This window comes from Stegodyphus dumicola, chromosome 8 (genome assembly GCF_044657685.1).
Source record: "Stegodyphus dumicola isolate Sdum_Otavi_A_Nest chromosome 8, ASM4465768v1".
NCBI classification, from domain to species: domain Eukaryota; kingdom Metazoa; phylum Arthropoda; class Arachnida; order Araneae; family Eresidae; genus Stegodyphus; species Stegodyphus dumicola.
This window is the reverse complement of record NC_140775.1, coordinates 119,080,076-119,094,717: the sequence shown is the minus strand read 5'-3', so window position 1 is coordinate 119,094,717 and position 14,642 is coordinate 119,080,076. Positions and strand designations below refer to the sequence as shown.

At 31.9% G+C, this 14,642-nt stretch overlaps 1 protein-coding gene across 1 annotated transcript in view; it reads left to right on the top strand.

Moving 5' to 3' along the window:
* LOC118186279 (uncharacterized) overlaps positions 1 to 14,642 on the top strand; it is a 284,508-nt gene that overhangs the window by 76,672 nt on the left and 193,194 nt on the right. The gene's annotated exons all lie outside the window — the stretch shown is intronic.

Genomic DNA, 14,642 nt, shown 5'->3' with positions numbered 1-14,642 from the left:
CGTCGAACCAAAGATCCTCCTTTTTTAGGGATTAATAAAATTTGCGATTTTGGTTCGGAAATTGTTAATTTAATTCTAGAACATAAGTTATAAAAGAGATCACAGGTTTCAATAGCATTTCTTTGCAACTCTTCTCGAGTTCATCCTTGAATGATAAAAACTGTATCATCTGCATACGCATATGCCCGGGTATGTGCTGGCCAGTTTGCGGCAATAACAGAATTAAATGTTATATTCCATAAATCAGGGCCAGCACAAGAACCCTGCGGACAGCCTCTGTTTTGTTGTCTTGTAATAATGCCATGATTAGTGGAGTAGATAATTTTTCTTTCCGACAAGTAACTTTGAAATGCAGGAAATAAATTCTGAGGAGAATCAGCTTGTCGAAGTGCCTCCAGTATTGCAGGCCACCACAGTGAGTCAAAAGCATTCTTAAGATCTATACTGATGAAAGCACTGTGGTGACCATTGTTGCGATTACGATGTATATCTTCTGTAATTTTTGATAATACTTGTAGGGTAGACCTACCTGGTCTAAAGCCATATTGGTGATCACTTAAAAAGTGAATTTTGTGAAGATAATGTTTTAAACGGTAGACAATAATTCTTTCATAAACTTTCCCCAGAGCAGATAATAGACATATAGGTCGATAAGATGTGGATAATTGCGGATCTTTGCCTTTTTTGAGAAAAAGAACCACTCTTCCAGCTTTGAAGATACGTGGAAATACACCATTAAGAAATAACTTATTAAAATAATCACAGAAGAAGAAGATGTTGGAATTAATGATTACACGAATTATAGAATAGTCAATCCCGTCGGGGCCTCGGGCCCGTTTTTTTGGAATACTTCGAAGAGTGGTTTTAATTTCTGTAATTGTAATCTGTGGATCATCCTCTGTGTTAGGAATAGAAGTTTGCTGCCTAATTGACAAGTGCTCTGGGGAGTCATCTGTAATATCATCCTGAGGAAGAACTGATGCTAGAATATCATTAATAGTATTTTCTATTGGGCTAGACCCAGCAAGTGATGATTCTGAAAGATACGTTGATGCAGGCTGGAAAAGCTTATCTCGAGCGATCTTATAGGGTAAGCCAAATATTTCTCTATTTGATGTGCAGTATTTTCTCCAAGCTTCTATTTTGCTCTGCATAATCATCCGTTTATACACAGCACGCTCTCTTTGAAAAACTTGAAGAGTATTAGATGTTATTCCATTGCGTCGTTCAGATTTTAATCGTCGCCTAAGCGCACGACACTTCCGCTGCTGTATGCGAAGATCAGAGTTCCACCAATGTAAAGTATGGAGCTGCTTGGTAGTTCGCTTTGGAAGTATTTCGTGACAAATATCTTGAAGATTTTGCATTAAGGACTCTGAAAAACGTTCAATATCTTCAGATATGGTTAAAGAGTTGATTTGGTGACGAAGACGATTAAGAGTTCCACGAACTTTTCGACTAAACTGATTAATTTTCCTGCCAGGAAGATTATAACGAGGTAAGATAGGTAAAGAACTATGTTGTGTTACTTCAAAAGTGATATATTTATGGTCAGATAATGAAATCTCATCTCTGACCGTCCAATTACTTGTTAAGTGAGAGGTATTGGCGGATGTAAAGGTCAGGTCCGGCCAACCCACGGTATATAGTCTGTCGAAAGTAGGAATTGTATTCGTGGCATTGAGTAATACATAATTTTTAGAAGATAAGAAGTCTTCTAACAGACGGCCTTTGGGGTCTGTTGTTCGATAGCCCCAAGCAACAGAGTGAGCGTTAAAATCGCCGCTGATAATCTGATGTTTATTACCAAGAACTCTTGTATAGTGTTCCAGGAAAGAGATTGTACTGCTGATATCATCTGAGGGACTGGAGTAGATCGAAAATAATGCTATAGTAAAATTTTCTAATTCTAATAAAAGTGCTACTTGATCTTTAGTAATAGTAATAATTGATGGAGAGAATTGAGGGTTACAATTAATTATTGCTGAGCGTGGAGGATCTTCTGAATTTTCTTGATGATACACAGTCCATAATAAAGGAAAACCAACCACTTTGCCATGTCTAGTATATGGCTCTTGAACGAGAAGAAAATCAATTTTGTTGCTTAACGCAAACTCTATTGCCTGGGCAGTTGCAACTTGAGCTTTCTGAAGATTAATTTGCAAGAATTTGATGTTAGGAATAGAATTACATGAAACATTATACTGGGCATCTCTACTCATAGGTGGTGATGCTTCGGATTCTGTCAATATTACTTTGGTAGCAGTAACAGGTGTTGGAGTTTGCTGCGTGGTCAATCGGGACTTGATATCTGCTGCCGTTGTTATAATCGATGCAATTGATGCATGCTGCTGTATCGGCATCGGCCGAACAGTCCTTGGTATCGTGTTGTCCAGCACACAATGCGCAATAGTGGACGCTGCGGCAGTCTTTTTGCAGGTGCCCAAAACGTTGGCACTTGAAACATCTTTTGACATTAAAGTGCTCAGTGATAAGGTGGCCTTGCCAGCCGATGTAGATGCGAGGGTTGCACATGAAGGTTTGATATGCCCTTGGGCTGCACTCGACAACCCACTTGACATTGCGTCGCTGCTTTAGACGAAATATAAGTTTAACTTCGTCACTAGTGAGGCCAAAGTCTTCTTGTATGGTAAGCTGTAAATCCTCCTGTGTCAGATCTGGGGATAAATTATGAATTGCAATAAGGGGTTTTTTTGTTGTGGGATTCTTTACGTTAACAAATGTAGCTGCGTGATCAGACGTTAAAGTAGCTGCTAATTTTTTCCGATCTTCTTCCGACTGGCAGACCACCGCCAGTCCACCCCGTTGGATAGGTTTGATCCGTTTAACTTGGACTCCAAGTTTCGGCAAAGGAAATTCCTGGGAAAGTTTATCTCTAAGCTTCCTGCTAGTTGTGTTCTCTTTTGGATATATTAGTAAAGTAGGTGTGAGAGCTGGCGGAAGGGATTGCTGTAATGCAGATGCGTAAGAGTGTCCAGGAGCTGGAGAAGGCAAAGCAGAGGGATTTGGAACTAAAGGAACTTGCTGCAGAGATGAAATAATAGGTGGGTTATGAATAACTTCACAGCAGACCACTGTTGATGTATTCACCTCAGCCTCAACTGTGGCTGGTTTCGGGATGTAATCCGGGCCCTGAAGAGCCAATTGCCGTAACGCATCCAATGAATGGAGCAATTTTTCTCGTGGTTCGAAAGGAAGTGTATACTTTCCTCCTCGATAGAGAGTTGCAATGGCACGAATATGATCGTATAACAAATTAACTTTGTCACTATAATTGTTATCAGTTGCAAGCAATGCAGTAGGATCAAAGTTGTCATTCACTGGGTCATCCGTAAACGAAACTGATTGTTGAGGCATAGCGATGCGTGAATATTACATAAGCTCACACTAGGTAATTAATTTCCCATAAGAAACAGACTGGTATAATATAATTACAAACGACGTTAATATGCTTTATATCAGTAAAACATAATGAATGTTCAATATAAACAGAGAAATAATATATTATTATATAAAATAATATATAATCAATCAAAAATATGTATACGTTATGTAAAGGCACACAGAAAAGGCTCAGAAAGGTATAACACAGTTAAAATAACAGTAAACAGTCTTAAAAACTATGGAGAATACACTGTAAGGAGTTTGTCGAAATTGCACTCGACGACGTGAAGGAGTTGTGTCGAAATTCACAACGTTTCGACAAAATCAAGTATCATGTTTAAACTAGTATTCCGAGCCCAATGAACAGACCCTTTGGTGTTACTAGCATATTTTATAAAGTTTCAGAGAGCAATCAGCAAATTAAGTTTATTTGGGTCCAGATTTTAGCTAGGTTCCAGAAAAGGTTAGTCTTAAAATACTAATATCGAAGATAATGCAGTTATAGCCATATTGAAAATATAATATAATAGTATATGAAGAACTTACCAATTTGCCGAAAACCCGGTAATCCTAAGTGCATTAATTACGAAGATATTGATTTTTGAAAAGAAATCACAGATTTCTGGACTTAGAATTTTTTCGACGGACTTTCTAAGCCTAGTACGGCAACCACGTGGTGGCCGGGCGGCACCCTTCCGTTACAAGGACGGCATATGAGGTGAACAAAATTATTGAACACACTTTTTCACAAATTTTTTGAAAACTACGATGCACACATACTAATGCGATGTATCCTTGGATTCAGCTCACATTCACGCACAATTTGATTTATCACACGCACTTCGCACTGTGAAACTTCCACTTGAAAAATCGAAAAATAGCAGGAGCGCAACGCAGCGTGGTCAAAGAATCTGTAAGGAAAAGAATGAAAGCTTCCATAGACGCAATGTAAACCTGTTTCGCCTCTGCGCCGCTATATCGAGGAGACACGGCTATGCAGTGAAACAGCAGCGCAGGGTGGAATTTAAATAGCGCAGTCCGAGGAGATAGTAATGTTTTTTACTTTGAAATTCCTCAAAATGCTTTATTTTCATACATTTCAGATAAATTGTGTAGCTGATCTTTTATCTTCTAATCTTTAATCGTCTAGATGTTTCGCATAGAACATCCTAAAATTCAATTGCAAAATAAATGAATAAATAAAAAAAATTTATTATTTTTATATTCCTTATTTTTCCCCTTAACCCTTCTTTCTGTAAACTCACATAATTGTTATTCTTTTGATATAATATCTAGCATTAATTTATAACTAACATCAGAATTAAGAGAAAACAAAATTAACTACTGCCGTGGTGTTAGATTTCTAACAAATCTGCAATTAATTACATAAATAACGCTATTTTTCTTTTCATATTAAGCATATTATTAAATATTAAAACAAAGAATAACACATTTGAGGTAAAAAAATGATTTTTATTGACATTTCTCAAGTTTCAGAATATACATATGCAAAATAATTTTAAGCATCTTCACAAATACCAAGAAATGTTTTAGACAATTATTTGGAATGACCATTATGAAAACAATGAGCAAATTTTGCAGCCAAGAACCAAAAGCATTTCACTTAAATTAACAAATACAAAATTACACTTAAAAGGGCTTTTAAAGAATTTCACATAAATTATTAAAATAAGTGATTTCATTACTTTTTCATAAAATATTCAATACTTCTTACATTTATTAATATAAGATTAAATACTGAACTTGAAAATCAAACCTTACAGGTGTTATTAAAACCTGGGAAGAAATTTTATAAATAATTCACTGAATCAAATAAATACTGTTGCAGCTCATCCTGATGAAGATTATTTCAATTTATGAAATTAGAAACTGATTTTTTTAAATAGCAATTACAAAAATGACTATTTTCCATCTTTACTATACATATAATAATTCTAAAAATGCTGTAGCTTGGATTTTACATAATTTTAATTTTGCAAAAATCTGTTTAATCCCGAATTATTCGACCAATGAGTACATTTAATTCTGTAAGCTTAAAAAAGAAAAAACACATACCATACAATTCATAATAAATTTTTATAACTCCATATTTAAAATTTTATGAGCAAAATTTGCATGATAACTAACTGAAACAAAAAAAAATAATTAAAAACAATTACAAGTATCCCTAAATAAATTGAAAACACTGAATTCATTATAATTATCTGACCTCAACTTATAAAAAAAAAAAAAAAAAAAAAAAATTAACCAAGAAATTTTAATTATTTGGAATGACCATTATGAAAACAAAGAGTCAAAAGCATTTCACTTAAATTAACAAATACAAGATTACATTTAAAATGTCTTATAAAAAATGCACAAAAATTATTAAAATAACTAATTTCATTCTTTTGGTTCATAAAATATTCAATACTTCTCACATTTATTAATATAAGATTAAATACTTAACTTGAAAATCAAACCTATAGGTATTAAGAAGTTTTGTAAATAATCCACTGAATCAAATAAATATTGTTGCAGATCATCCTGATGAAGATTATTTCAAATTATGAAATTAGAACTTAATTCTTTTAAGTAGCAATTACAAAAAATGCCTACTTTCTACCTTCACTATACATATAATAATTCTAAAAATGCTGTATGCTTGGGCTTGGATTTTACATAATTTTAATTTTGCCAAAAATCTATTTAATAAAGAATTATTTGACCAATAAGTACATTTAATTCTGTAAGCTTAAAAAAGAAGAAAACACATACCATGCAGCACATAATGAATTTTTATGAATCCATATTTAAAATTTTACAAGCAAAATTTGCATATAACTAACCAAAACAGAAAAAATAATTAAAAACAATTAAAAGTACCCCTAAATAAATTGAAAACACTGAAATACATTACAATTATCTGACCTCAACTTTAAAGGAAGAAGAAAAAAAAAAAAAGAGAGAGAGAGAGAAATTTTAATTATTTGGAATGACCATTATGAAAAAAGAGCAAAGTTTGCAACCAAAAGCCAAAAGCATTACACTTAAATTAACAAATACAAGATTACATTTAAAAAATCTTACAAAAGTTGCATGTAAATTACTAAAATAACTAATTTCATTCTTTTTGTTCATAAAATATTCAATACTTCTCACATTTATTAATATAAGATTAAATACTTAACTTGAAAATCAAACCTATAGTATTAAGAAGTTTTGTAAATAATCCACTAAATCAAATAAATATTGTTGCAGCTCATCCTGATGAAGATTGTCTCAAATTATGAAATTAGAAATTAATTCTTTTAAAAAGCAATTACAAGAAATGCCTATTTTCCACCTTCACTATACATATAATAATTCTAAAAATGCTGTATGCTTGGATTTTACATAATTTTAATTTTGCCAAAAATCAACATTCAATATTTCGACTAATAACCGTCAATTTTGTTGCACAGCATTCTTTGAGCATAACATGACAGGCGATCCAAACCATCAATTTTGTTGTCCAGTATTCTTTGAGCATAACATGACAGGTGATCCACTATTATTGATAAGTTTTTTCTTAGATGGCGCCATTGTTAAGCATATTGAAATAATAACAGTAAACACTGTAGATACCTGTTTGTTCAAATTTTGTCGGCACTGCACAGGAATGTAAATATCGCATCTTTGGTGAACAGTAATCGTGATCTTTGAAGTGTGACGAACATATTAGTGCAGTTTTATACAAATCAGTTGGTGATTTATTTAACAAGTCTTGACAGGCGATCCAAACCATCAATTTTGTTGCACAATATTCTTTGAGCATAACATGACAGGTGATCCACTATTATTGATGAGTTATTTCTTAGATGGCGCTATTGTTAAGCACATTGAAATAATAACAGTAAACACTGTAGATACCTGTTTGTTCAAATTTTGTCGGCACTGCACAGGAATGTAAATATCACATCTTTGGTGAACAGTAATCGTGATCTTTGAAGTGTGACGAACATATTAGTGCAGTTTTATACAAATCAGTTGGTGATTTATTTAACAAGTCTTGATTACTGCATGCGGCAGCCCATTGTTTTGATCTATAAAAATGAAAAACATTAATTTTTTATTTTAAATTTCAATAAATCCATTTTCAGTGTTAGTAGAAAAATAGCAAACTAAAAACATTCCTTATACGTTAGTTACACAATCTCGAGAAGGGTTATATATTTTTTAAGAACAAACATTAAATTATAATTTAAGGAAAAATTCATGTACATTTTATGATTTATTACATTTCTGACATATTTATACTAATTCTCTATTATTTTGATCTATGAAAACAAAAAACAATTTTATTTTCTTTAATTAAAAGAACCTCTTTTCAGTGTTATTAGAAATTTAACCTTGTTAAAAAATTCCTTTTAATTAGTAACAAATTCTGAAACGATTGCATTTCATCTAATTTTATTTTGATGTACGAAAACCAATAATTTTGCAGATATTGTGTTAAATTGTAGTTACCGGTCATAGTATCTAGTTAAACAATTTAGCATTTCTTTGTACAGTTTTGTTAACACTATGATTAAAAAAGGATAAGGCACCAATAAAAAGTACACATGTTCGTAAAGTGCATCTTTAAAATGTTTCCTTCCTTATTCACACTAATATGTAGTGGTTGCCTAAAGTGTTCGTACACTTATGTTTCAGTGAAATAGTGCTGTGAGAATTTTTTAATATCTATAAATTTATCTTAGCAAAACTCTATAAATGTATTATAAGAATACAGTAAAACTTTTGGGGGGGAATTAATAATTAAAAAGTAACAAAAAAGTTACCTCACAAAAATTTTCGTGCTCTTTAAAGAAATCTGCAGACACTATTACGAAATATTGCAGTTAAATTTCTGTCAGTTTTTGTAGGATATCCTGCAGCATTCAAGCTTGTAATACATAAATTACAAAAATTATCTTCTAAAATATTAGAAGAAAAAAATTTTAAAAAAATTTGGTTTTATTCAAAATCACTTAGAGATATGAGAAAATATTGGGCTTTATAATCAAATTCAATTCCGGGCTACAGCGCATTTTTTACAAATTCTTAAAGTGTATGAACACTTTTGGGAGCAACTGTATCACAAGCACAGTTATCTTGGATATTTACAAAAGAACACTGAACTATTTGTCTATGATGAGGAACACTTAATAAAAAAAAAACAAGCTATTTATTTAAATTATTCCAAATACATGAAATATTTGCTTCTCTATCAAAAATTGAGATATATATATATTATTAATAATTAAAGCTTAGTTTCTTTTAAACTTAGAAATGATTTACCTAATAGGATCCTTAGGAAATCTGAAGAATTTCCTGTCTGGTGTTTTTCGAGATGTTGTACCACAAACACAACAGCAATACCAGGATTTGGGTTGTTTGCTAAGTAAAAGATAGATTGAGTTAGTCTGTTATTCACCACACCACATCAAATATTGAGAGAAATCAAAATTATATTTTTATAATAATGAATATAAAATTTTCAAAAATAATCATAAAGTACGAAAAATTGTATATAACTATCAATATACTAAATTAAAAATAATCTTCAGTGACCACTAATATTAAATAAGTTTATAAATTTTCTCAGATAAACTATTTGGTAATCTATAGCATAAATTTAAAGCTGAAGCAAAATACAATTTATTAATAAAATTAATTTATGCAATCATACATGCCATTAGCTGCCGCATTATTATAAATGGCAAATTTATTCCTGATCGCTCGTTTTGTCGTAATATTATTATTAGTTGACTTTAAAGCTTAAAACTCATTTAAAAAATTTGGAAAGAAATACCAATATGCATGCAAAAACTATAGTATTTGTTTGCCATATGATTAATTATATAAATTAAGATTCATATGCTAAAATGCATAGTTAATATATTAAGAATGAAAATCTAGCTGCTGTGTTATACAATGAGACAAAATATTTTTGGAGCTTGGGAATCAAAATTAATGTACTATACAAAATCAATTTTTAAAATCTATGATAGGTTTTCGAATTAAAAAAGCAAGCTTACCTAACAGAAAGAGAATCGGGTGAATTCCGGTGATCGTCCTTGCGAAACATCCATCTTATGATCTGCTTAAATAACTAGAGAAAAGAATTGAAAAAAACTTTCAATGAACCTCTTCGAACAACGCGGTAAAAGATTGCTAATATGGCTGACGACATGCCGGTTTCTTGCCTGCTATTTCGCACATGCGCAGAAAGGTACGGAGGGTGGATGGATTGCCCCTTTGAAATAAGCTTCAGGGACATACACAGTGTCTCTTCAGTCTGACGGAGCCACATTTGCCTCGGGAAACCTTTACTTCTTCTCCTTACAGATTCTTTGGCGTGGTCTTCACAGGTCGACTGTCCAAACCGGCTCTTTTACAGTTAAGCTGTTTATCTCCGAGATTCTGGTTACGGAGTGTCCGAGATAGTGCGGGTGCTCGTCATGTTGTCGGCGGCAATTCCTGTCTTGCGGCCTATTATTTTCGATTTCGTCGCTGGTGTTTTTTTTCCCATTTGTAGAAGAGTCTGAACTGCTGGCTCGTGCTGGAGTTCCTGTTTTGCTTTAGAAAATATGAAAAGAGGGAAGTCGTCATCTCCTGAGGTCTGTTGTCTCCAGTTTCGACTTCCTTCTCTTATCTTCAGTGGAACTTCGAAATTTTAGGGAAGTTGATTTTGTTTGAGTTAAAATGCTGCTTGACGGAGGTTAGTGCTGGAACTATGAAAAAAGTCCGGTTCCTGAAAACGATGAAGATTTGGTAGTTATTGTTTCGGCGATTTGTGACTGGATCCGGGCAGCTCCCACAATCTGTGTACGCGGATTTCGTGAGTGACTTTATATTTTCATTGGTGCTTTTCTTTTGATAATTAATCTTTTTAAATTTGGAAATGTTTAATACTAAAGCAAGACCTGTCATGTTTAAGTAGATGAAAATTGAATATTTACTGTTACTAAATTTCTAGCTGAGAAGGTAATTTTTTTATTTAATGTTTAATAGTCAGAAGTTAATTGAACTAATTGGAGGAAGTGAATCTTTGTTTAAATGTTTAAGTGCTATATTCAATATGATTTATTCTAAATTAGCTTTTTAAATGAGTTTAATCTTCTTGAGTTCCTGTTTAAAATGATTAAGAACTGTGATGTGTTTCACTATGATTTTTGTATTAATGAAATAATGTTTAATATGAGACTGATATGGGAAAAAAAACTATGAGTAACTTTTAAAAGATTTTTGTAGGGGTAGTCTGGCCAGCTATCTTAAATTATAATGTGTGGGAATTTTCAATAAATGTGTTTATTATTTTTAATATTGTATGTTTCTTTTGTGTATTAATTGTGGTCTACTGTAGGTCACCCGTGTGATCCTTACGGAAACATGGTTATTTTATTTGAACCTGGGTACTCATATTGCGGTAGTAGGAAAAGGAAAATATCAATTTAAGTTTTGGTGACTATACGATCGGTTTACTTAATTTATTTTGATTTATGCGTTTTCAAGTTGGAGACCTAAATTAGTTTTAATTTAGTGAGAAATAGCGTGTTAAAGATTTTGTTTTGGAAGTGCATTTTCGAATTTTGTTTTGTCAAAAAATCGTGATTCTACCGAAACACCAGGGAGGATATCTTTCTTTGATGTCTCTTAGATTTAAAAGTTTTGATTATGTAAGTACTGAGTTTAGTTTTAGATTAGATTAGTTTTTTTTTTTTTTTTGTCGCGGCACCAGTTTAGTCAGTTTTAAAGAGTTAAAAAGTTAAATGTAAAAGTAATTTTTTTTCTACGTAACAATAATACATCTCATAAGGTGAAAAACATGGGTCATAATAATCTGGCAAGTACATGTAGAAGTTAGGCCGACACCTCTGTAGTACCACAGGGATTGAGGTGTCTAGCTAACTGCTAAACTTCCATCGTAATTTTAAGAAAGAACGTCATGGGAAGGCGCGGTCCGAGGGTATCTCCTGCCACCAACATCTCGGGCCACTTTCAGCTCGCTGTGTATTTTGAATGCCCGCTTGCCTCACAGACGCTGTACGCTTACAGACTTCTATACATTTTAGCGAATTTTAATCCGGGCCCATTGGCATGGCAGTCAACGTGAGTAACCACTTCGTAGCTGACATCTTCTGGGTTGGAAACCAGTTCTGCAGATATATAGAAAATATAGCTGGGTCGGAAGCCAATTCAGATTTTATTTCATTAACATATTTTTGTTCACTATGTATAGTTCATGTGGTCTCTCAGGTGACGAAATCGTCACAGGTTTCGACATGCGATTTATCTCAATGCAACAAGTGGTTGACTTTCGATCATTGTGAGGCGGTACCTCGATTGTAAACAATATACGGCGCTTTTCCTGAACAGTGTCAGCTCAAGTTAAAAATATCTTTATGAATTATTAGTTTTACCCGCGGCTTCGCTCACGTTGATGTCCTTAAATAAGTTTCAACTCCGCGTGAATTTTAAAAATACACTTCGCGTAAAATGTAAAAATAAAGAACATTCGAGCGTCTTAAAATGACAAAACAAATTTTTTTATCGCACACAGTAAAAGGTAAAGAATATAAAATGTAAATGCAATTTTTCAAGTAACAGTAACAGAAATATATAACACGAAAGAATTCATCTTTAAAAAAATTCGAAACAAAACATTAAATATATCACAAATGTCAAAACGTTGATAATAGTTTCAAGTCGGCAAGTTATTAATTTTAAAATGATTTTCCACGTGTAATTCCGTGAACTTTGACCTTTTCGCCAAACCAAAGGACGACCAGCTTCCCCCCCCCCCGTCGCTTTCAAATCTCAGCCTTTCAACAAAGAGTTAACAATAGTAAGCGGAGTATTGTTTCAACTGTGATTAAGCTGGAAGTAATTAAGCGACCAAAACAGTTACACCACTATTGTTCCTATCATTCAGAGAGCGACATGAGTTTCTAAATTTCTAGAAATTTAGATCAAAAATTATAATTTTGATCACCAATTTATTGGACCCATATGGGAAGGCCTAAGAAAAAAATTTTAATGTCGTTATTGAGTCGCATTCAAATTTAGCGTTTTCAGAGTTTTTAATTAATATCTCAGCTGATTAAAGTCGTGCGAAGATGAGAATAGTATCGATGGATTACGAAGAATTTTTAGAATCAGGGGATATGTGTCTCGAAATTTAACCAACTGCCGTTTCATAGTTATTTGTGAAAATATAAATTGGCGCGTAGCCGAATCCCTTTATTAGGTAAAAACCCAACAAAGTAAAAATGTAGGGGAAAAGTAGTTTTCAATTAATATCTCGGCTAATTAAAGTCATACGAAGACATTTTATAGCCTTTTCTAATATATCAAAAATATTTCTTGAAAATTTCATGATGATCTGTTAAGTAATTGAGGCGTGAAAGCGTAACACACAAACAAACTCACATTCTCATTTACGAGTATAATATTAGTAAGGATAACTAAATTAGTCAAATTTATTTTCTGAATATCTATTTTGTTAATAATGTGTGGTGATATTTTGTGCTTATGCTGAAATTAAGTCTTAAAATAGTTCATAATAATTATTGTAGCATTTAATCTTGCAATATGTGGTACAAATATTAGTTTTAAAATTCAACTTGTTAAATTCAGTATTGTGAACATATAAGGCAGTATTTCATGCTCTTATAATTAAATTATTTTCACTCACCTCTTTTCAATTCACTCTCATTTACTTACATCAAAATTTGCTAATCATAAAGATACATATGTTTGTTGAAGAAAACTAATTTAATTATGTTTTAATTACTGCATCAGAATTCCTCATTTTTTAAATAAAGCTTTTCAAATCATATGATATTAATATATATATAAGTCTAATAAACCATTATACTAGATAATACAGTTATTTTCCTAAGTATATAACGAAATTTCATACGTGTAAAAATAACAGAGTAATTAAACAATACTTTATAATCTGATTTACTTAGTACCGTTAACTTGTCTGATAATTTTATAAATATGTTACTAATAATGGTTATACACTATTATGCTTAAAATAAAATTAATTAATATGATCCAGAATGCATTATTAATTCATTTATATTAAATTTAGTCCAATATATAGATTAATGCAAACCGACTTTAAATCAGATTATATAGCTATTTTATGTCACCGAGTAAGAGTACATATAACACACACTTGAAGCTGAACTAAAAGGAAATAAAAGAAAGTGTACAAAAAAAAAAAAAAAAAAAAAAAAAACTGCTATCTGAAGATCTCAGATCACAGTCCGAAACTTCAAAAAAAATTTAGGATTACAAATTTCAAAACATTCAAAAAATAAATTTTAAATACTTTAAAATGTAAAGTAATCATAAAAATTAAAGCAAGTTATAGTCCTATCCAGTTGCGATACACATAGGGAGAAAAGTATTTTTGTATTTTTATTGATGAAAAGAAATCTGGATATGTTCCTAAAATTCATCGGTAGGATATATTATAAATTAATTCATTTTATGCCACTTTGAAACATTACTCAAAAACTTGGAAAAAAATTTAGATAATTAAAAATGTGTTTTTCACATTTAATTTACTTAGTGATTTAATGGATAACATATTGTTGAAATTCGATAGATAAATTAAAAATTTTATATTTCGCTCAATGAGAACACCTGGCGATTCCATGGAAGATAAATTAAAGAATTTTTGTTTCGTGCAGTGGCAACATGCTGCTTTTAAACTGCTATGTTTGTTAAATAGTAACAGACAAATAAAATCTGAAAGATTATTTAAATTGTAAAAATGCAACAATCTGAGATGTTTAGGGCAGCCTGGATAATAAAAGTCTTATGTTTCGCAGAAGGGCAACACTTATTAAAGTTTACTTCTGAAATATTTTCTATTCTTTTCATCCTCAAAATTTGCCGGAGCAGAATTTTACATTTAGATAAAAATAATGCACCTTCCTCCAGGACTGAAAAGAAAAAAAGAAAAGAATAAAAATTGCTGAATAAGTCTCGATCCATGCAAATAAAAGTAGATTTTAAGCTATGAAACCACTTACGAAGGTAAGATAAAAGAAATAAGCAAGCAGAAAGACATACTTAGATGGAGGTACAAAAATGCGTATAAAATATTGCTCATACCTGCCATGCACTTACATACCTGAAGAGCATATAAGTATATGAAATTTAATGGCAATTGCAGGCTGGGTTCGAATACA